General features: G+C 40.3%; 1 long non-coding RNA gene across 2 annotated transcripts in view; it reads left to right on the plus strand.

Moving 5' to 3' along the window:
- The window catches only part of LOC132826881 (uncharacterized), a 30,470-nt gene extending 9,368 nt beyond the window's left edge, over window positions 1–21,102 (plus strand). The window contains exons 2-3 of one of the 2 annotated variants that reach the window (XR_009645930.1): window positions 15,597–15,704; window positions 17,910–21,102. This is a non-coding gene — a long non-coding RNA (uncharacterized LOC132826881). The remainder of the gene's footprint in view (window positions 1–15,596; window positions 15,705–17,909) is intronic. The other variant, XR_009645931.1, reaches the window with a different exon arrangement.
- Window positions 21,103–21,519: the final 417 nt, after the last annotated feature.

Raw genomic sequence — 21,519 nt, forward strand, 5'->3', positions numbered from 1 at the left:
CTTTTCAGACTGGAGGCCTGTGACCAGTGGTGTGCTGCAAGGTTAGGTGCTGGGTCCACTGCTTTTTGTCATTTATGTAACTGACTTGGATTTGAACATAGGAGGCATGGTTTGTAAGTCTGCTGATGATACCAAAATTGGTGGGGGGAGTCTAAAACTTGGGGGTATAAGTTTCAGATGAGAGGAAAAAGATTTAAAAGGGACCTAAGGGGCAACTTTTTCATGCAGAGCGTTGTACTTGTATGGAATGAACTGCCAGAGGAAGTGGTGGATTTACGAGTGGTGATACAATTGCAACATTTAAAAGGCGTCTGGATGAATAAATGAATAGGAAAGGATGTGGGCCAAATGCTGGCAAATGGGACTAGATTAATTTGGTATCTAGTCTGCATGGATGAGTTGGGCTGAAGAATCTGTGTCTGTGCTGTACATCTGTATGACTCTGACTTACCCACCACTGAAGTCTGGCTCACAGTTCTACAGGTCCCAGGCTTCTCCTTACAAAGACACAATGTTAGCCACCCTCCTGTTATCGCCTATGGTTATAGATGATACAAATATTTCTACAAGAGGCCCTGCAATTTCCTCCCTAACTTTTCGCAACACCCTGGGATACACTGGATCAGGTACCGAAGATTTATTCTGCCTTTGTTTTCTAAGATGTCCAGCACTTCCTCTTTTGTAACGTGAACTGTTTTCAAAACGTGAGTATTTATTTCCAAGTTCTCTAGCCTCCATTTCCTTCTCCACAGTGAAAACTGGAACAAAATATTAATTTAATATCTCTCTCGTGTCCAGATGTTCAACATAAAGATGACCTCTTTGATGCCCTACTCTTTGCATTTGTTCTCTTGCTCTTAATGTACAAGTAGAATCCCTTTGGGTTATCCTTCATTTTGACTATCTCATATCTTCCGTTTGCCTTCCTGATCTCCCTCTTAAGAATGTCCCTCCACTCTCTATACTTTTCGGGATTTGTTTGAGCCTAGTTGTCTATATCTAATATAAGATTCTTTTTCATTTTTGACTAGAATGTCAGTATCTTTATTCATCCATTGTTCTCTAATCCTTCCAGCCTTACCTTTCACTCCAATAGTGAGACTCTGAACTCTTCTTATCCCATTTTTGAAAGCCTACCACTTATCAGATATCCCTTTGTCTGCAAACTGTCTACTTGCCAGTTTTTGAACGTTCTTGTCTCATACCATTAAAATTTGTCTTATTCCAATTTAGAGCTTTAACTTTTATGTAAGGCTTAATCTTTTCCATAACTATAAATATTTTAATATAGTAGAATTATCATCACTAGACAGTGTTGCCCTACTATCATGTCAGTCACTTGACCCATCCTGTTACCCAAGAGAGAGTCAAGTTTGGCTCCTTCTCTGGTAGGAACATTTGCATATTGAAAATTCTTTGAAAACATTTATTCATAGAATCCCTACAGTAGGCCATTTAGCCCAACAAGTCTACACTGATCCTCTGAAAAGTATCCCACCCAGACCAATTCCTCATTCTGTTACTGTCCATTTCCCCCGTTTGATGCACCTAACCTGCACATCCCTGAACACGAGGCAATTTAGCATAGCCAGTTCACGTAAACTGTGCATCTTTGGACTGTGGGAAGAAACTGAAGCATCCAGAGGAAACCCACGCAGACACAGGGAGAATGTGTAAACTCCACACAGTTGCCTGAGGCTGGAATCGAACTGTGGTCCCTGGCACTGAGAGACAGCAGTGCTAATCACTGAGCATTTAACACTATTCACCATCCAAACCTTTAAAATTATGGTGGTTTTAGTTTGGACAATTAAACTCACCTTATTACAGCCTTATTTTTCTTGCGTACATCTGAGATTTCTCTACATATTTGTTCTTCACTTGTCTGACAATTGTGGGTGGTCTGGAGTACAATCCCATCAAGATGATCATATTTTTATTTTAATTTCAACCAATATATTTTTACTGTAGAATTTTTCAGAAATATCTTCTCTAGTTACAGCAGTAATGTTTTCCTTGATCAAAAGCCCCACACCCCTCTTCTGCCTTTTTTTTCTATCCTTTCTATAGCAACTGAAACCCAGAACATGGAGCTGCCTGTCCTGTCCATCCTTCAGCCAATTTTCTGTACGAGCAATGATGTCCTAATCCTATGTTCACAAATATGCTTTGAGTTAATCAGCCTTACCTATAAAACCCTTTGCTTTGAAAAATCCAGTTTAATTCTTCAGATTATTTTGTTTTCTGGTTCCCTGTTGTCTGTCTTTTCTTATTCTTTTCAGAATCAAAACTATCCTCTTTTATTTATTCTGTTACTTAGGATTCTGTTAATTTTTTTTAAACCTTTTGAAATTTTTGCACACTTGATGCAATTGCAATACCCCAACTTGTGTGAACAAGCAACCAAATTTATTAAACACAGTCCAGTACAGGCTTTCTGGATAAACCTTTAACACACTTTGCAGAGTTTACGGAGTCCTGACAAAAAGCTATCTCTGAACAAAGGGAACATTTTGAATTTATTAAAGCTTGTATAAGCAAGGTGAACCCCTTTGCCCCCTCCCCACCCCTACCTGGAGCCATGAGTTGAGTCAAAATGAGGTACTGAACAAAAGGAAACACATCCCCTTGATAAAGGTCAATGGCAATGCTTACAGATGCTTTGGCCATTTCCCTCACAGTCACATGCCACTCACACTCACGTGTTACCCCAAGTACAATGGCAGGATGAGATCATCCTAGGGCATAATGCAAATGCTAATGTCCTAATCCCGAGGGACTGTTATGCAGACTATTTCCTAACTCTATGCTTTCCCAAGACAAAACAGGTGCGACTTAGCTCTGGCCAGAATGCATTTCTGAATGGAAGAGATTGAATTGATAGTTTAACTTGACAATAGCAGGGGAGTAATGTCTAAATAAAGTGTAAATTACGATGGATAGTCATCAGCATTCTTTCACTGCTTTAGAAGGGCGGGGTTCAAGGGCGGAGGAGCGGGAAGTGGAGGCGATGCAGTGGAGTGCATCGTCGACCATGTTTGAGGGGAAATTGCGGTCTTTGAAGAAGGAGGCCATCTGGGGTGTTTGGTATTGGAATTGGTCCTCCTGGGAGCAGATGCGGCGGAGGCGAAGGAATTGGCAATATGGAATGGCATTTTTACAGGAGGCAGGGTGGGAGGAGGTGTAATCTAGGTAGCTGTGGCAGTCGGTCAGTTTGTAGTAAATGACAGTGTTGAGTCAGTTGCCCGAGACTCGGATGACCTCCTTCAAAGACCGCAATTTCTCCTTGGACATGGTTTGTGATACTCTCCACAGCATCTCCTCCACTTCCCGCTCCTCTGCCCTTGAGCTCCATCCCTCCAATCGCCACCAGGACAGAACCCCACTGGTCCTCACCTACCACCCCAACCATCTCCAGATACATCGTATCATGCTTTGTATTTTCCGCCACCTCCAAACAGACCCCACCACAAAGGATATATTTCCCTCCCCTATCAGCGTTCCAGAAAGACCACTCCCTCTGCGACTCCCTTGTCAGGTCCACACCCACCACCAACCCAACCTCCACTCCCTGCAACCGCAAGAAATGCAAAACTTGCGCCCACACCTTCCCTCTCACTTCCCTCCAAGGGATCCTTCCATATCCGTCACAAATTTGCCTGCACCTCCACACACATCACTTACTGCATCCGCTGCACCCAATGTGGCCCCCTCTACATTGGGGAGACAGGCCGCCTACTTGCGGAACGTTTCAGAGAACACTTCTGGGACACCTGCACCAACCGCACCAACCAACCCAACCATCCCGTGGCTGAACACTTCAACTCCCCCGCCCACTCTGCCAAGGGCATGCAGGTCCTTGGCCTCCTCCATCACCAGACCATGGCAACATGACGCTTGGAGGAAGAGCGCCTCATCTTCCGCCTAGGAACCCTTCAACCACAAGGGATGAATGCAGATTTCTCCAGCTTGCTCATTTCCTCTCCCCCCACCTTACCTCAGTCCCAACCCTCGGACTCAGCACCGCATTCTTGACCTGCAATCGTCTTCCCGACCTCTCCGACCCCACCCCCTGTCCGGTCCATCACCTTCACCTTAACCTCCTTCCACCTATCGTATTCCCAACGCCCCTCCCCAGGTCCCTCCTCCCTATCTTTTATCTTAGCCTGCTTGGCATACCATCCTCATTCCTGAAGAAGGGCTTATGCCCGAAATGTCGATTCTCCTCCTTGGATGCTGCCTGACCTGCTGCGCTTTTCCAGCAACACATTTTTCAGCTCTGATCTCCAGCATCTGCAGTCCTCACTTTCTACAGGCCATTAGCCATCCATCAGGTGGGAAAAACAGATTCGGCTGAGCCAGGTGCCTATTGCCAACATAAGTCCCTATCATAAAGAAGAGGCACCAGTGGGAGAGGTCATAAGGTAACCTTGCATGCTTTGTTTTCTAAGTTGTGATTCAAATTAAATAAGACATAAGATCTGACTAGTTAAGAGTTGACAGTATGACAGTCATGGTCTGGAAGAACAGCAAGTAAATTAAAGCTTCATCAACATTACCTTTTCCAGAGTTTGCATTTCATAATCAGTGATGGCTACTCAAAATCGTCATCAAGTCCCAAAATGCAATTAAATTCAAAACATTTGATCCATAGCAAGTAGACGCACATTTGAACCAGACCACAGTTAATTTTCTACTGGCTTCAGCAATCTCAGTGCGAAAATGGTGTGTGTGTGTGCCTCTCTCTCTCACTGTAACAGAAAAAAATGTTTGTCTGTGTGACTGCCTAGCCTACAAGGGTAATAAGAATTCATTATAATGGATAGGACCTGACCATTAATTACAAAGCTTTTGACATACTTACAAGATGATAGAGTTTCCGAGATTAGAATCTAACATTGTCATGAATTTCACAAGTGAACAGTCGTGAAAGTTATCACTGTGTCCTGTTTACACAGATTGGTGTGAAGGCAAGTATTTTTAATTGCCTTAGAGCATCCTGCTACCACTTGGTGAGAACAGATGTTTTTTATCTTCACATCCTAGGTTCCCTTTTTTGAGGCCTGACATCTCCCTGTCTGTCCTGTTTATTTTCTACTCTGCAACAAATGTGTTCTGTAATTCAGCATTCTATTTAGTCTAAATGTTTAAGGAATGTTTTGAGGTGTTTAAGACTTTCTCAAGAAGATACTACCAGCTTTCATAAGACTCTGGCAGCCAGTTATTGATACACAACGTGCAATGATTATAGCAACAAAAATTACTAGTCCATATAGTAAATAGAATTTCTAGGATCCACCCATGTGGGGAAAGTTCACCAGTAAAGTTCTTAAATCCACAGTCCTTAGTGACCACTCCATCCCAAGTCGAGTGGAAACGAGTCAGTTATCCAAAGTCTCCTTTAATGAAGTCCTACCTGAAAACAAAATTCAGTTTACCCTTCTGCATCACTCCACAGAGAAATCTGATTTCTTGGATAAGGGCAGTTAAATACTTAACAAAACTGACAAGACTTTCTTCCTTTCGGAGATGCTTCACATGGAGGATCCGAACACATCTGAGCGGACAGTGCAACAGCTGCAGCAAAGGTGAATGCAACATTCTTTGCTGCTTCTGCCCCTGCTCTTCTGTTAAATGTAACAAAGTCAATTGGCTGCTGTGGTGTTTTGATCAGGAAGTATGTTAAGATGTATATCTTTACACTGCATTGTATTTGACATAGGTCTACCAACAGCTTTTAGCAAAGAGCGTGCAATTTAACTTTAAATATATTTGCAAGTTGAAGCTGCTGGATTTACTTGCATAAAATTCAAGTAGGTTAGAATGGCTGTTTAGTTATTTTGAGATAAAAATGTTGTGATTAAGTTTAGTAAGTTAATTAAATTCAGTATCTAGCTGGTTATTTGATTTTAAATTACATCTTGCTGACTAGTATTCAGTATGCTTAGTGGGAGAATTTTGATTTCGTAAGAAGAAAATTAAAAAGAAATATGTTCTGTACATAGCTGTCATGACAGCTAACTTAACCAGCCAGTCCTATATGTATTTATTTTCTTACGAAAATGAAGTGCACATCATACTGCACATGATGTTTGCCTGTATTTAAGCAATGCTGAGTTCTTTTGCTTGCATAAAATTAAAATTGCGTCTTGATAGTAAAATATTATTACTGCCAGTTTTAGTTACTGTTTTTGAACGTTTGATAAAAGTTTCATCACAATGAAGTCATAAGCGGATTTGTTTGTAAATACTGTGTTTCACCAATCCGTTCCTGTGAATTGGGAATTATTTTACTTTCTGCTTTCTCATCTCCAGTTTGAAGTAAATGACATGAAAGTTAACTCAAGGCATGACAGGACTACCTGTCTACAAGGATTCCCAATCCTGTGCCATTTTGTGGGAGTTATGTAGGAATTGTCTTCAGCTGCAAAGCCTGAGCTCTGTGTTTTGGAACTCGAGCAATGACTGAAGTTGCTGTGGTGTTTCCAAGATTGAGAACTATGGTGGGATGTTTTTAACACAGTTGTCACACTGCAGATTAAGACCAGATATTTGGATGCTAATGAGGGGAAAGTTCATATGAGAAATCTAGCTCACCAAGTGCAGCACAAGTAAATCAGTTACATAGTTTTTGTTTGGAGGGAGTAGAGAGAGAAGAGGGGAAGGGCAAGAGTGGTGGGTGATTCCATGTTTAGGGTATATTTTGTTTTTGTGACTACAGATGTGACTCCAGGATGTTTGTTGTTTTCTAGTTCGAAGATGTGTGAGCACTGCAGGACATACTTTTCAGTGAAACTAATAAGCCAGAGATTGTGGCCTGCATTGATAGAAAGAATGATGAGTCCCTGGAGGTAAACTTTAGACAGCTTGGCATTCAGCAAGTGACTGAAAAGCAGGGTGATTAAGCCAATGTGCTCAGTGGTTAGCACTGTTGCCTCACAGCACCAGAGACCTGGGTTCAATTCCTGCCTCGGGCAACTGTCTGTGTGGAGATTGCACATTCTCTCTGTGTCTGCCTGGGTTTCCTCTGGGTGCTCCGGATTCCTCCCTCAGTCCAAAGATGTGCAGATTAGGTGAATTGGCCATGCTAAATTGCCTGTAGTGTTAGGTGAAGAGGCAAATGTAGGGGAACGGGTCTGGGTGGGTTTATCTTGTTGGGCCGAAGGGCCTGTTGCCATGCTGTAAGTAATCTAATTTAATCTAATCCTGATATCACCTACAAAGTGTAGAAATGGGAAGATCAAGCAAATGAATACATGGCTTGGAAATATAATGCAGGAGGGAGGGTTTTCACTTTCTAGGGCATTGGGTTTGCTTCTAGGGCAGATGAGACCTGTAGAGGGATGATGACTCGGAGTAACATTCTTGTAGTACATTTTCTGTGCTGTTGGGGAGAATTCTGTCTGAATGCATTCAGCATTTGCAACGTGAATTCATGATAACAGAAGATACTGTGAGATTATATTTGCCTTTATGGAAACATTTCTGCAGGGTGACCAAGATTGGGAACTCAATGTTAAGGGATATTTGGCCTTTAGGAGCGATATGGAAAGGAGATGGGATATTGGGTGTGATACGTTTGAATTTTCGAAAAGCTTTTGATAAAGACCCCTTAGGAGTTTAGTGAACAAAATTAAAGCACATGGGATTGAGGATTCGTTAACAAGCAAAAAGAGAGAAGGAAAATGGGACATTCTCCAGTTGTCAGGCTGTGACCAGTAGTACCACAATGATCATTGCTTGGGTTTGAGCAGCTTTTATACAGTTTGGATCTGTGGGCCAATTGTATTAGTTCCCTATTTGCAGACATAAAAATTTGGTGGGATTGAGAGTTGGGAGGCTTCAAGTTAGGTTCTATTCCTAAGGTTTTTCAAATGAGATGCGATTTGCACACACCAACTTCTGCAAACAGTTTAAGTTTATTACCGCCTGTACAAGTGAGGTGACCCCCTTTGACACTCTTGGCAGGCGTGTGAAGTTGAGTCCAAAGAGGCCCCGAACAAAGGAAAGACATCCACTTCCAACAAGTCACAGGTATTCCAGCCACTCCCCCGGCCCCCTGCCGCCACCACCACATGTTACCCTAGGTATAATGATAGGATGAGGACATCCTCAGAGACCATGTGAATGCCCTAATCCTGGGGAATTGTTATGCAAATATTTTACTGACTCCATGATTTCCCTAAGATGATATGTGCTAACTTCACGGGATGATCTCACAAATTACTTTGGTTGGCTGGCAGATGGCTGTGAAAGCATTTCTGAATGGAAGGGACTGAAGGAGAGTTTTTAATTTGATAATAGCAGAACAGTAATAAATGGCTGCCCAAATGAAGTGTGGATTACGATCGATAGTCATCTAAATTCCTGCATGTTGTCTGTAATACAGAATGTCGTCCTCCATCCACTTCCAGAATGTTCAGCTTCTTGGAGAAAGTCAATACAGTTTAACCTTTTAATGTTACAGTAATATCCACAAAGAGAATACAAGTTCATCTTTTAACATTACACAAGGGGATTTAGATAAACTGAGTAAGTGAGCAAGAACACAGCAGATGGAATATGATGTGGATAAGTGTGAGGTTACTTACATTGTTAGGAGAGATACCTGTAGAAATTTTTTTTAAATGGTGAAAAATAGAAACTATTGATGTCCAAAGAGACCGAGTGTACTTGTTCATACGTCACCAAAGAGTGGTGAGCCTCTGGTGTTTATTACTACAGAAAATGGTTGAGGTCAAAACATTTGTGTTTTCAAGGAAGAGATAGATGTATCTTTTGATCCCTTTAGCCGCAAGAGCTATATGAAGGTAAAACAGGCTTAGGGTATTGAGCTCAGTGATCATCCAAGCTCAATTATGTTGAGTAGTGAAGCAGTCTCATGGAGTCTAATTGCCTATTTTTATCTTTCTCTATGAAAGTTGACATACTGGTAGAGCAAGCTGTTCATGTGGCAAATGATTTGTTAACCTTTTATCGCAAAAGGATTTGATTATAAAAGCAGTCTTGCTGCAAATGCTTTAAATGCTGGTGAGGCTGTACCTGCACTATTATGCAATTCTTATCCTAAGGAAAGTTGTACTACTGTCAAGGGAGTGTAGTAGCAATTCACCTAACTAATTCTGGGCATGGTGGGACAGAACTGAGGTGAGATTGAGGGGACTGGGCCTAAATTCTTTTGGAATTTAGAAGAACAGAAGGTGATCTGATAGAAATGTACAATGTTCATGATGATAGGATAAACAGAGTATATGCAGGAATGATGTTTCCTCTGGCTGTCTGATCCAGGAAGATAAGTCACATTAAAAACCAAGCTATTTAGGATTGAGATAAGACGAAAGAACTTCTCTACTCAGAGGATAGTGAATCTTTGTAATTCTGTGCCCCAGAAGATTGTGGAAGTTCAGATAGTATGTTCAAAATAGAGATTGATAGATTTCTTGTTATTAAGGGTTGTGGGAGTAGTGTGGGAATATGGACCCTGAGACACATGATCAGCCATGATTGAAAATGGCATCAGACTTCTGATATTTAAATCATTATAATCCCTTCTGTGCAAAAATCAAATTTCTGATTTCAGAACCAGAACTCTAGCAGAATTGTTTTCTGTTGTATGCCAACAGGAACAGCGTGGGGTTTATGCAACACTTTCTACCATCATGAAACAGCACCATGATATTTTACAGGTGTATTATAAAACAAAATTGAGAGGCCACCGATCTTGGGAAATGTAGCGGGTGATGGATTCTCAGGGGAACTTGGCACGAACAGCCAAGTTTCTGGTATTGAGACTGGCTCTAATGTAATGAGGGGTATGCCGGGTTCCAAGAGATCAATTGTGCTCGGAGACTCTCTAGTCTGAGGTACAGACAGATTTTTCTGTGGTCAGCGACAAAGCAGAATGGTGTGTTGCTTCCCAGGTCCAAGGGTGCAGAATGTTCTCGAGGGGGAGAGAGGCCAGCAAGAGGTCATTGGTTCACATTGGCACCAACGACACAAAAATGGAAAAGATTGAGACTCTGAAGAGAGATTACAAAGTTTGGCAGGGATTTGAAGGAGGTCCGCGAGAGTAGTAATATCTGGATTACTCCCGGTGCTACGAGCTAGTGAGAGCAGGAATAGGAGGATCGAGCAGATGAATACACCTGCTCCTCAGCCATGCATGGGAGAAGGATTCACATTTTTGGATCATTGGAATCTCTTGGGGTAGAAGTGACCTGTACAAGAAGAGTGGATTGCACCTAAATTGGAAGGGGACTAATATACTGGCAGGGAGATTTGCTCGAGCTGCTTGGAAGAGTCCGGGCAGGCAGGGACAAGATAGGACTAATAAATTAAACTGCACTTATTTTGATGCAAAGGGCCTAACAAGGAAGGCAAATGAGCTCAGGGCATGGTTAGGAACATGGGACTGGGATATCATAGCAATTACAGAAACATGGCTCAGGGATGGGCAGGACTGGCAGCTTAATGTTCCAGGATACAAATGCTACAGGAAAGATAGAAAGGGAGGCAAGAGAGGAGGGGGAGTGGCATTTTTGATAAGGGATAGCATTACAGTTGTGCTGAGGGAAGATATTCCCGGAAATAGATCCAGGGAATTTATTTGGGTGGAACTGAGAAATAAGAAAAGGATGATCACCTAATTGGAATTGTATTATAGACTGAAAAATGTATTGCTGGAAAAGCGCAGCAGGTCAGGCAGCATCCAAGGAGCAGGAGAATCGACGTTTCGGGCATAAGCCCTCCTTCAGGATTGAGGAAAGGCTGAAGAGCTTCAGGACAGAGGAGATGACCTGGGGGGGGGTGCAGTGAGAGGGTAACTCACTGAAATCCTTGTAGAGGGAGGAAGAGAGCTTCTTCAAGGAAGGCATCCTTGCAAGAGGATTCGCAGTAGATTAAAATAAATTCTGAGAAAGTGAGGACTGCAGATGCTGGAGATCAGAGCTGAAAAATGTGTTGGTGAAAAAGCGCAGCAGGTCAGGCAGCATTCAAGGAGCAGGAGAATTGACATTTCAGGCATAAGCCCTTCAGGAATGAGGAAACGCTTTCCTCATTCCTGAAGAAGGACTTATGCCCGAAACATTGATTCTCCTGCTCCTTGGATGCTGCCTGACCTGCTGCGCTTTTCCAGCAACACATTTTTCAGCTCTGATCTCCAGCATCTGCAGTCCTCACTTTCTCCTAATTGTATTATAGACCCCCTAAAAGTCAGGAAAATTGAGAAAAAAACTTGTAAGGAGATGTCAACTATCTGTAAGATTAATAGGGTGGTTATGGTAGGGGATTTTAACTTTCTAAACAATGACTGGGACTGCCATAGTGTTAAGGGTTGAGATGGAGAGGAATTTAAATGTGTACAAAATGATTTTCAGATTGAGTATATGGATGTACCTACTAGAGAAGGTGTAAAACCTGACCTCCACTTGGACAATAATGCAGGGCAAGTGACTGATGTTTAAATGGGGGAGCACTTTGGAGCCACTGACTGTAATTTTATTAGATTTAAAATAGTGATGGAAAAGGATGGACCAGATCTAAATTGGAGAAAGGCCAATTTTGACGGTTTAAGGCAAGAACTTTGGAAAGCTGTTTGGGGGCAGATGTTCGCAGGTAAAAGGACAGCTGGAAAATGGGAAGCCTTCAGAAATGAGATGACGAGAATCCAGAGCAAGTATATTCCTGTCAGGGTGAAAGGAAAGACTGGTAGGTATAGGGAATGCTGGATAACTAAAGAAACAGGATTTGGTAAAGGAAAAGAAGGAAGCATATGTAAGGTATAGACAGGAGAGATCGAGTGAATCCTTAGAGTGTAAAGGTGGTAGGAGTATACTTGAGAGGGAAATCAGGAGGGCAAAAGGGGGACATGAATAGCTTTGGAGAATAGAATTAAGGAGAATCCAAAGGGTTTTTACAAATATGTTAAGGACAAAAGGATAACTAGAGAGAGAATAGGGCCCCTCAAAGATCAGCAAGGCGGCCTTTGTGTGAAGCCGCAGAAAATGAGGGGGATACTAAATGTGTGTTTTGCATCAGAGGTTACTGTGGAAAAGGATATACAAAGTAGCAAAAAAGATGGTGACACCTTGCAAAATGTCATTACAGAGGAGGAAGTGTTGGATGTGTTGAAATGCATAAAGGTGGATAAATCCCCCAGGACCTGATCAGGTGTACCCTAGAATTCTGTGGGAAGCTAGTGAAGTGATTGCTCGGCCTCTTGCTGAGGTATTTGAATCATCGGTAGTCACAAGTGAGGTACTGGAAGTTGGCCAACGTGGTGCCACTATTTAAGAAGGGTGGTAAGGACAAACCAGGGAACTATAGACCAGTGAGCCTGACCTCGGTGGTGGGCAAGTTGTTGGAGGAAATCCTGAGGAACAGGATGCATGTGTATTTGGAAAGGCAAGGACTGAGTAGGGACAGTCAGCATAGTCTTGAGTGGGAAATCACGTCTCATAAACTTGATTGAGTTTTTTGAAGAAGTAACTAAGAGAATTGATGAGGGCACAGCATTAGATGTTATCTATATGGACTTCAGTAAAGATTTCAACAAGGTTCCCCGTGGGAGGCTGGTTAACAAGGTTAGATCTCTCGGAATAAAGGGATAACTTGCCATTTGGATACAGAACTGGCTCAAAGGTAGAAGACAGGGAGGTGGTGAAGAGTTGTTTTTCAGACTGGAGACCTGTGACCAGTGGAGTGCCACAAAGATCGGCGCTGGGTCCTCTACATTTTATCATTTACGTAAAAGATTTGGATGCGAGCAGAAGAGGGAGAGTAAGTTTGCAGATGACACCAAAATTGGAGGTGTAGTGGACAGCAAAGAAGGTTACCTTAACTTACAACGGGATCTTGATCAGATGGATCGAGAAGTAGCAGATGGAGTTTAATTCGAATAAATGCGAGGTGCTGCATTTTGGGAAAGCAAATCTTAGCACGATTTACCCACTTAATGGTAAGGTCCTAGGGAGTGTTGCTGAACAGAGCCACCTTGGATTGCAGGTTCATAGCTCCATGAAAGTGGAGTCGCAGGTAGATAGGATAGTGAAGAAGGCGTTTGGTATGCTTTCCTTTATTGATCGGAGTACTGGGTACAGGAATTGGGAGGTCATGTTGCGGCTGTACAGGACATTGGTTTGGCCACTGTTGGAATATTGCGTGCAATTCTGGTCTCTTTCCTATCGGAAAAATGTTGTGAAACTTGAAAGGGTTTAAAAAAGATTTACAAGGATGTTGCCAGGGTTGGAGGATTTGAGTTACAGGGAGAGGCTGGGGCTGTCTTCCCTAGAGTGTCAGAGGCTGAGGGGCGACCATATAGAGATTTACGAAAGTATGAGGGGCATGGGGTAGGATAAATAGACCAAGTCTTTTCCCTGGGGTCGGGGAGTCCAGAAGTGGAGGGCATAGGTTTAGGGTGAGAGGGGAAAGATATGAGAGACCCAAGGGGCAACTTTTTCACGCAGAGGGTGGTCCGTGTATGGAATGAGCTGCCAGAGGGTGTGGTGGAGGCTGGTACAATTGCAACATTTAAGAGGCATTTGGATGGGTATATGAGTAGGAAGGGTTTGGAGGGGTATGGGCCGGGTGCTGGCAGGTGGGACTAGATTGGGTTGGGATATCTGGTCGGCATGGACAGGTTAGACTGAAGGGTCTTTTTCCATGCTGTACATCTCTATGACTAAGGCAGGAAGAGGAGAGAGCCTTCCCCAAACTCAACCCCACTCTTGCAGAGTTATCCCTGTGTTAAACTGACTAATGGACGCCACATGTCAAACCACAAGAAGGAAATTACACTTTCACGTTTCAAAACTGGTGCAGGCCAGTAGAGGTTCATTTGCAAATCTCACTGCAGGCTGCGGGTCTCCTTGAAAAAAGTGCATAATGTCTTGATTGTGTATCTTTAATTTTCTAGGGTTCAAGAATTACAATAATTACCATTTTGGTTGCAACTTTGTGCTTGGCATTGTGTCTTCTAGATGGCCCATTGTTTTAATTATGCATTGTTAAATGGGAATTTCTGTTGCTTCTATCTAGCATTCAGAAACTCAGCAAACATTTACCAATAATGCAGACAAGAATGGTAGAGCACAGGAATGAGTTAATGTATTTTGGACAACTCTTGTAATTTGTGTAAATGAGCTGAGCAACGGCAGATGAACATGATGGGGATAGCACAGAGTAGTAGAGATATACAGCACGGAAACAGACCCTTCAGTCCAACTCATCCATGCTGACCAGATATCCTAACTAATCTAGTCCTATTTGACAGTGCAAGGCCCATATCCCTCTAAATCCTTCCTATACATATATCCCTCCAGTTGCTTTTTAAATATTGTAATTGTACCAGCTGCAGCCTCTTTCTCTGGCAGCTCATTCCATACATGCACCACCCTCTGCATGAAAAAGTTGCCCCTTAGATTCCTTTTCCTCTCTCTCTCCTTTAAATCTAATCCCTCTAGTTCTGGACACCCCCACCCCAGGGAAAAGACACTGTCTACTTACCCTCTCCATGCCCCTCATGATTTTATAAACTTCTATAAGGTCACCCCTCGGCTGTTGATGCTCCAGGGAAAACAAGCCCAGCCTGTTTAGTGTCTCCCTTGTGGTCAAATTATATTTTGTGAATAATTCACCTGAAAGAAGTTTGACACCTTGGCACGTGATGTTGCCACTGCAAAACAACAATAAAAATACTAAAAGCTGTCGTAAAACATATTGCTTTAGTATTGTTAACACTGCACAATGAGTACTTTCCCAGTTTGGGTTTATCAAAAAACAAATCCAGTTTCTGGCAATGCAGAAAGACTTAAGGCTGGTATTATTATTTCAATATGTTCTGAAGCGTCTCCCTTGAGGAACTCTTATTTTCAACCTTGAGTGAGTAATACTTCGTTTAAAACTGAAGGTGTAAACCTGGAAAATAACTTCCAACTGGAAAAGCTGAGATGATGAGCAGAAAGCTATTCTGTAGTTTCCACCGCCCAACATCTGGAATTGTTTAACTAATTCATAGCAGTGTGTAATATTTCAGAGTATGCTGACTTTAATGTGTTTTGCCACTTTCATCTGGGCTTTGCTAGCTTTCAAATTTACATCTAACGTGGAGGGACAAGAATTATCTTTCTATTTTTAGCTGTAGCATGTGCTGCACCTTTTTGTTGTCATGGTCATACATTTATAATTGTGTTCACTAACCTAGCTTGTAACAGCTTTTCTCTTCTAACTGCAATGTTTCCCACTGCATTCTGCACCATGGAATACAGGGCAGAATATTGGAATTTGTGCAACCTTTTTTGCTGCATCTTGATTGATATCTGAACAAAGTTTGAGCAGGCTTTCTCTGATACAGTTTTTTGTAATTTGTAACATACTTGGGAGTGCTGAACCTTAAGTGAGCTCCGTTTCTTTCCTGATCAATAAATTTTGGGTTGGGGTGGTAGTGGAATCTCCCAAAAAAAGTGAATTACTCATTCAAAACTTTATGAAGAATGTGATTATGGAACCTTGCAGAACTATCTTTTACTATAGGTTTGTTACATTGTGTGCAGATGTTTCTTTGCATTAGTGATCCTATTGATTTACTTTTTATTATTCAGTAGGTGTTGCTGGCTAGGCCTGTATCTGTTGTCTACCTCTGAATGGCTAGTGGACGGTTAAGTCAATCACATTACTGTGGATCTGGAGTCCCGTAGAGGCCAGACCAGGTAAGGATGGTAATTTGCTTCCCTGAAGTACATTGTCAAAAAAACCCCAGGTAGCTCACCAATCAGCAATGGATTCACTGAAATCATTTGACTCTTAATTCCAGAATTTTACTGAATTCCGACTTCACCAACTGCTGTGATGGAATTTGAACCTGGATCCTCCAGCATATTAATCTCTGGATTAATAGTGTAGCTGTAACGCCACTAGGTGATCATCTCCTCTGAAATGGACTTTTCACCAGTACTAAATGATTAAAAGAAATCTATTATGGAGTGTCTTTTAAATTGAGTTTCTATTCAATTATTTTGTTTAAAAATATATTCATTAACTGAAGGATTCCAAATTAAATTTTGTACAAAAAACAATTTTTATTATCTCTTTCTATATGGCAAATGACCTGAATTAATTTGTTTTTTTTCTCAAAAATACTTTTAAGAGTTAATGCAATGAGATAACTGAGCCAGATACAACTTTTAATTTTAATTTGCTTAATTTTCTTGATAAAAGTTTGTTAAAATAAATTTTTCTTCTGTCAACAGGAATCTTAAAATTTTGTACCATTCTAAATATTTGCATTATTTATTCGGCAAGGATATGAGCGTTTTCAGTTTTATGATTTTATTTAAACATGAAAAATTACTTTTTAACCATTGTGCCAATTTGCCATCTGTTCACATTAAATGCAATGGTAGGATTTGTAAGTTTGCAAAGTAATACTTCAAGCCATTTTCCCTGAACTTGGACTATAAGCATAGCTTGTGTACAGACTACAGAGGATACAAACTAATACCTTTATAATTGGTCCGGATGATGTGCCTGAGCTTGTTTTTTACCATTTTATTTCAAATTCCTTTGTTTAAACAAAATTGCCCTCAACCCATGTCTCATCCATTATGTAAATAACTGAGGCTATTTGTGAAGAATGCTGTCTACGCTTTTGAATGTCAGCACCCAATTGGGGACAATAAGAAAACAATAGAATGCCTTTTTAAAAAAAAAATAGAATGCCAACAAAAACCTGTAAAGTTTAAAATATCACTTCTTGGGACGATGACGCACACGAGCCCCTGAAGGGCTGTCTTGTCGCAAAAGGCTTGTGCAGTGCTGTTGGACTCTGCATGTACCCTTTCCATGGACACACAAGCACATATATTTTAACCATGGAACAGGGATGGACAGCTAAGTTCTATAACAACTTCAACCACCTGCCACCTGGACATGTTGGCCATCACGGCCAGGCCCAGGAGCAAATCCTGTGAGCTGCAACACTTCGCCACTTCCCAATAAGTCAACAGCATGAAGCAGAAGTGCAACCAATAAGTTAAAAGCAGTTTCTTTAGATGGCTGGACTGGGTAGCTGAAGACTATACTAATCAAATAATGTGAAAAATAACCTCCCATGTAAAAATTATTTGTGGCATGCTATGGAATTTTTTATTGGCTGTATTGGAACTCAACGTTCAGAGCTGAAAGTCTTTTTCGCCCTTCAAGCCCACTTCACCAATCTTGTGCTGTCCCTGTTGTTTTTAATCTTTGAGATTTTTTTTAGTCTTGAAGATACTCAATGACTGAGCTTCCACAGCCTTCTGAGACAGAGAATTCCCAAGATTCTCTATCCTTTTGAGTAAAGAAATTCCTCTATTTCAGACTTGCTTTTGACCGCCTTGTTCTCGAGCAGCGTGCCTTGGTTTTAGGTCACCAACTGCGTGAAACATCCTTTCTGCATCTCTCCTGTCAATCGCAAATATAGGCCCAGTTATTTTAATCTTTTCTAATAGAATTGCTAAATAAATTGGTTAATGCTAAAGGTTAAATTTCATGCATCATTATTTTGTTGCGTGCGTCTTCATTTTTAAGAAGCTTTGCAAAATCACTTCTTGGTATACATTAGTCATTGAAGTATTCTATTCCAGAAAAACTTGCAATGTCAGAGAGAAAATTCTTTTTACTAATAAATTGAAGCTTGGCTATGCAAAAAGCACATTACGGTAATTTATTCTTAGTGATTTTCATGTGTGAAAAGTTTCACAAGTACCTTGTAGAATAAACCTTAATGTCAAAAGATTTTTATCTGTCAGAAAGAAAGTTGTCTTGCAATTTCAAACAACCTCTTTGCATGATTATTTTTAACAACTAATTGACTGACAGCAAATACCCATTATAGTGCTGTTAACCATTAGCATTTTTTTCTCTGTAATGCTCAGAATTACAGACTGCGCAAGTGGAGCACTGAAGAGCACACGAGCACCACCTGCTGGAGTGTCATGCAGTTATTTGCTGTTTCAATAGATAAGTGGAAATAGATGAATTTCAGACTGTTTGAACTCCTCATAATTTTCTGCCTAGTTGCAGAGTGGTCTAGTCAAATGAAGACTGCAGTTATGGAAAAAAGATATGGTTAGTGAATTGCACAATTACCAGCAATACATAAATTAAAATTGCCTATAAATAGCTGCAAACATTCATTTTTGTATCAACAAGGGAACAGCTGTCTGCTTAACTAACTTTTGATTTGTTTGCTATTTGTCATATGCTTCAGAAGTATGTATTTTTGTAATGATGTACTCGCTATTGTTCTCAATCTTTGTAAATTAAACATATTTTGAGCTGGATGTGCTTCAGACCTGTATGTGCAATGTAATCATCCTCAAATCCTGTTGTCACCATTGATGAAGTTACTACTGAATTAAAAATGTGATTTGTGCATATGTTGGAATATCCAGGGTGGAGGAAGAAAATTGTGGGTATTAATACTTGAATAGCTGTAAATCTTAATTAGCTGACTATTTTTGATATACACTACAATGTGAATTCTTCAACGTGAATTGGCTATAACGTGATTGAAGAGTTTAGACCATTATTTGTAGAACACAAGTTTTTCTTCCTTGTATTGGCTATAACATGAATCTGATCCCATTGGTTTAAATGGTGCTGCTATTATGCAATTTTCATAACAGGTTCACACAGGAGTGGAATTATTCTGTTATATCAGAACAGTCTGTAGTTGAATGGCTGGCTGAAGTGAAAATGTTCTTTTTATCTGCAATATTAACTGCCTTCGAGAACTCCTGGAGATCTTCAAGCCTCCTGGGCAGTGTCCAACCTTCAGTATTGTGCCTGATGCAACTTTAAAGGTGATATGTTTTCTTCAATTTTGTGTTTCAAATTCATTCTTGATAGAATGCTTGGGTTATTGCTACTTTTGAGAGTATTCAGTTTGGACTGTTTGTTGAAATCTGCTACAACTCAAATTGTCCAATGCTTCAGATTGTTTTGAATCTATACTAATGCCTTTAACAAACCTGCCATGTGGTCTGTTAATGTATTTTGTGAGCCTCCAGAAACTTTGAAATTTCAGGTATGTAACTTCTGAGCTCTTTTTGTATTGGTTAGATTTAATATTCCTTGAGCACAATACCTTAGACATTCAAACATTTGGAGTGTACTGGTATTGTTTGAACTGATACTTAAAGAGAAAAAAATTACTTAATTCCAGGCGCATGCAACTGAGAATTATGTGATTTAAATCGTCAGCAATAGAAGAAAGAAACCTTTAATAAGGTAACGTCTAGTCGTGAATTCACGGTTCAAGTGAAATTGGCTTCGTCTGACAGAACGTTTAGCCCACTTTTTTCTTTAGTGTATGGAGAGAAACTGAATTCTTGTAACTTGGGATCCTCCAGTTCCTAAATCATCTGGTTGTATTTCTTTCAACCTGAGACACCAGGGACGAACAAGAAACAAAATATTATGCAATCTGCACTTACCCTTTCGTTTTCTCCAATCCCCTCACTCCACCCAAAAACAAACTCTAAAATGACAAACTATTATGTAGCATCAGGGGAGGCATGAGTTAATCCACAATATTACTTACAGCAGAAAACACTTTTTTTGCTTTTTTTTAAAAAAAACAGTATTCTGCACTGTAGATATGTTTTTAATTTAGCAGATTTTTAAAAATCATGCATAACTTCAAAGGCTCCTAATTTATCAGTTTTTGTTTTAAACCAGTCTGTTAACTTAATCTAATTACACAATGGGATAAGTCATACTTTGAATTTAGTAACGAAACGTAACAAAAATGTCTCCAAATAAAACACATTTACTCTCTTTTTGGTAACATTCAATTAATAGACAAAAATGTTCTACTTTGTTGGAGGAATTGTTTGCTTTACCTATAGATTACCAATATAGGATTGAATACAGATACAATTCTTGAAGTACAACCGCATTAAAAATACTGCAGTGTCAAGGAACTGAACTTTGACCAAACTGTCATTAAAGTCTATCAGTGGCATTTTGTTTTTTTTTTTAAAAACTTCAGACATTTTTGATTTAAGCATTTGCTTTGGCATGTATGTAGCCCCTTTTTGTGTTATGGAACCAGATGTTGTCAAGATACTTAGAGATATGTGGAAATATAATACCTCATTCTATCATCTGTCAATTAAGCAAAATTAGACACAAACGGGAGATCTTCATTTTTATCGATGGAAAACAATTAGTACGTTCACAGTACTGATCTTTTATACAAGAATGTGGGTGGCACGGTGGCACAGTGGTTAGCACTGCTGCCTCACAGTGCCAGAGACCCGGCTTCAATTCCCGCCTCAGGCGACTGACTGTGAAGTTTGCACGTTCTCCCCGTGTCTGCGTGGTTTCCTCCGGGTGCTCTGGTTTCCTCACACAGTCCAAAGATGTGCGGGTTAGGTAAATTGGCCATACTAAATTGCCCGTAGTGTTAGGTAAGGGGTATATGTAGGGGTATGGGTGGGTTGCGCTTCGGCGGGTCGGTGTGGACAAATTTCGTACAATGTGGATTCCCTTTTTTTTCTCATCTCCCCAATTTGCTTGCCACGTCTTTGGGCATACTTTTAAATGCACTGCTACGTTTTGTAAACTGGGTTAGTTTCTCACATTAAACAAAAAAAAAATGAAGGTTATACATTCAAATATTGAGCTGCCTGTGAACAGTGTTATTTCTTCTCTTGATCGTATGTTCTAATCTTGTGTACACAGTTCTCCATCCATCCATGTTTTTAACTTACACACTTGATGCAATTTCTGTATTGAAGATTTTAATGTAATTTATTTTGGAAGAACGAAGCTCAACTTCACTTTGGATGCTAATATTGACAGCTTGAATATGGAAGAAATTGGAATACATTTACAGTGCTGGTTACAAGTAATTTATTTCCCAGATATTAGTTCCTTGTTTTACCTTCAATTATCTTAAAGCTGTGTTGTGCTGTTTTTGGAGTTTTCACACAATATAGCAGTGGTTAAGGCTGACATTGAGAAAACTCCAGTGTTAATCGACATGATGGTTCTAATACAAGATCATTGCAAATGATGTACTTTCAGAAGCTTCACACAATTAAAATACACCTAAATTGACATACATTGTGAATGCAGCCATTTTAATGCATGTTTGCACATCAAGTAAAGGTATTTGTCAAATGGCATCAATTCTAGTAATGCACATTTATGATTGAATACATTAAAGTAGGTTGACCTTTTTCAAGTAAGTTAGTACTTGTTAGGAAACATTCAAGAATAAAGAATAGACAAATGTCAGTTTCCAATCTTTTTCTAGAAATATCAAGAATGATAAATGAGCCATGAGTTGCAGTTACCATCTCTGAATAATATGTACATCTTAATATACAAGTCAATAGCTTACATATGTGACACCATGAAATTAATACTGTGACAATCTACTACTATACAAAATAATTCCTGTTTCTATTAAGTATGAATACATAATACTATCACTGCAAAGGAGACAACTCTGGATTTCAAGTTGTCAGCTGC

Source organism: Hemiscyllium ocellatum, chromosome 23 (assembly GCF_020745735.1).
Source record: "Hemiscyllium ocellatum isolate sHemOce1 chromosome 23, sHemOce1.pat.X.cur, whole genome shotgun sequence".
NCBI classification, from domain to species: Eukaryota; Metazoa; Chordata; class Chondrichthyes; order Orectolobiformes; family Hemiscylliidae; genus Hemiscyllium; species Hemiscyllium ocellatum.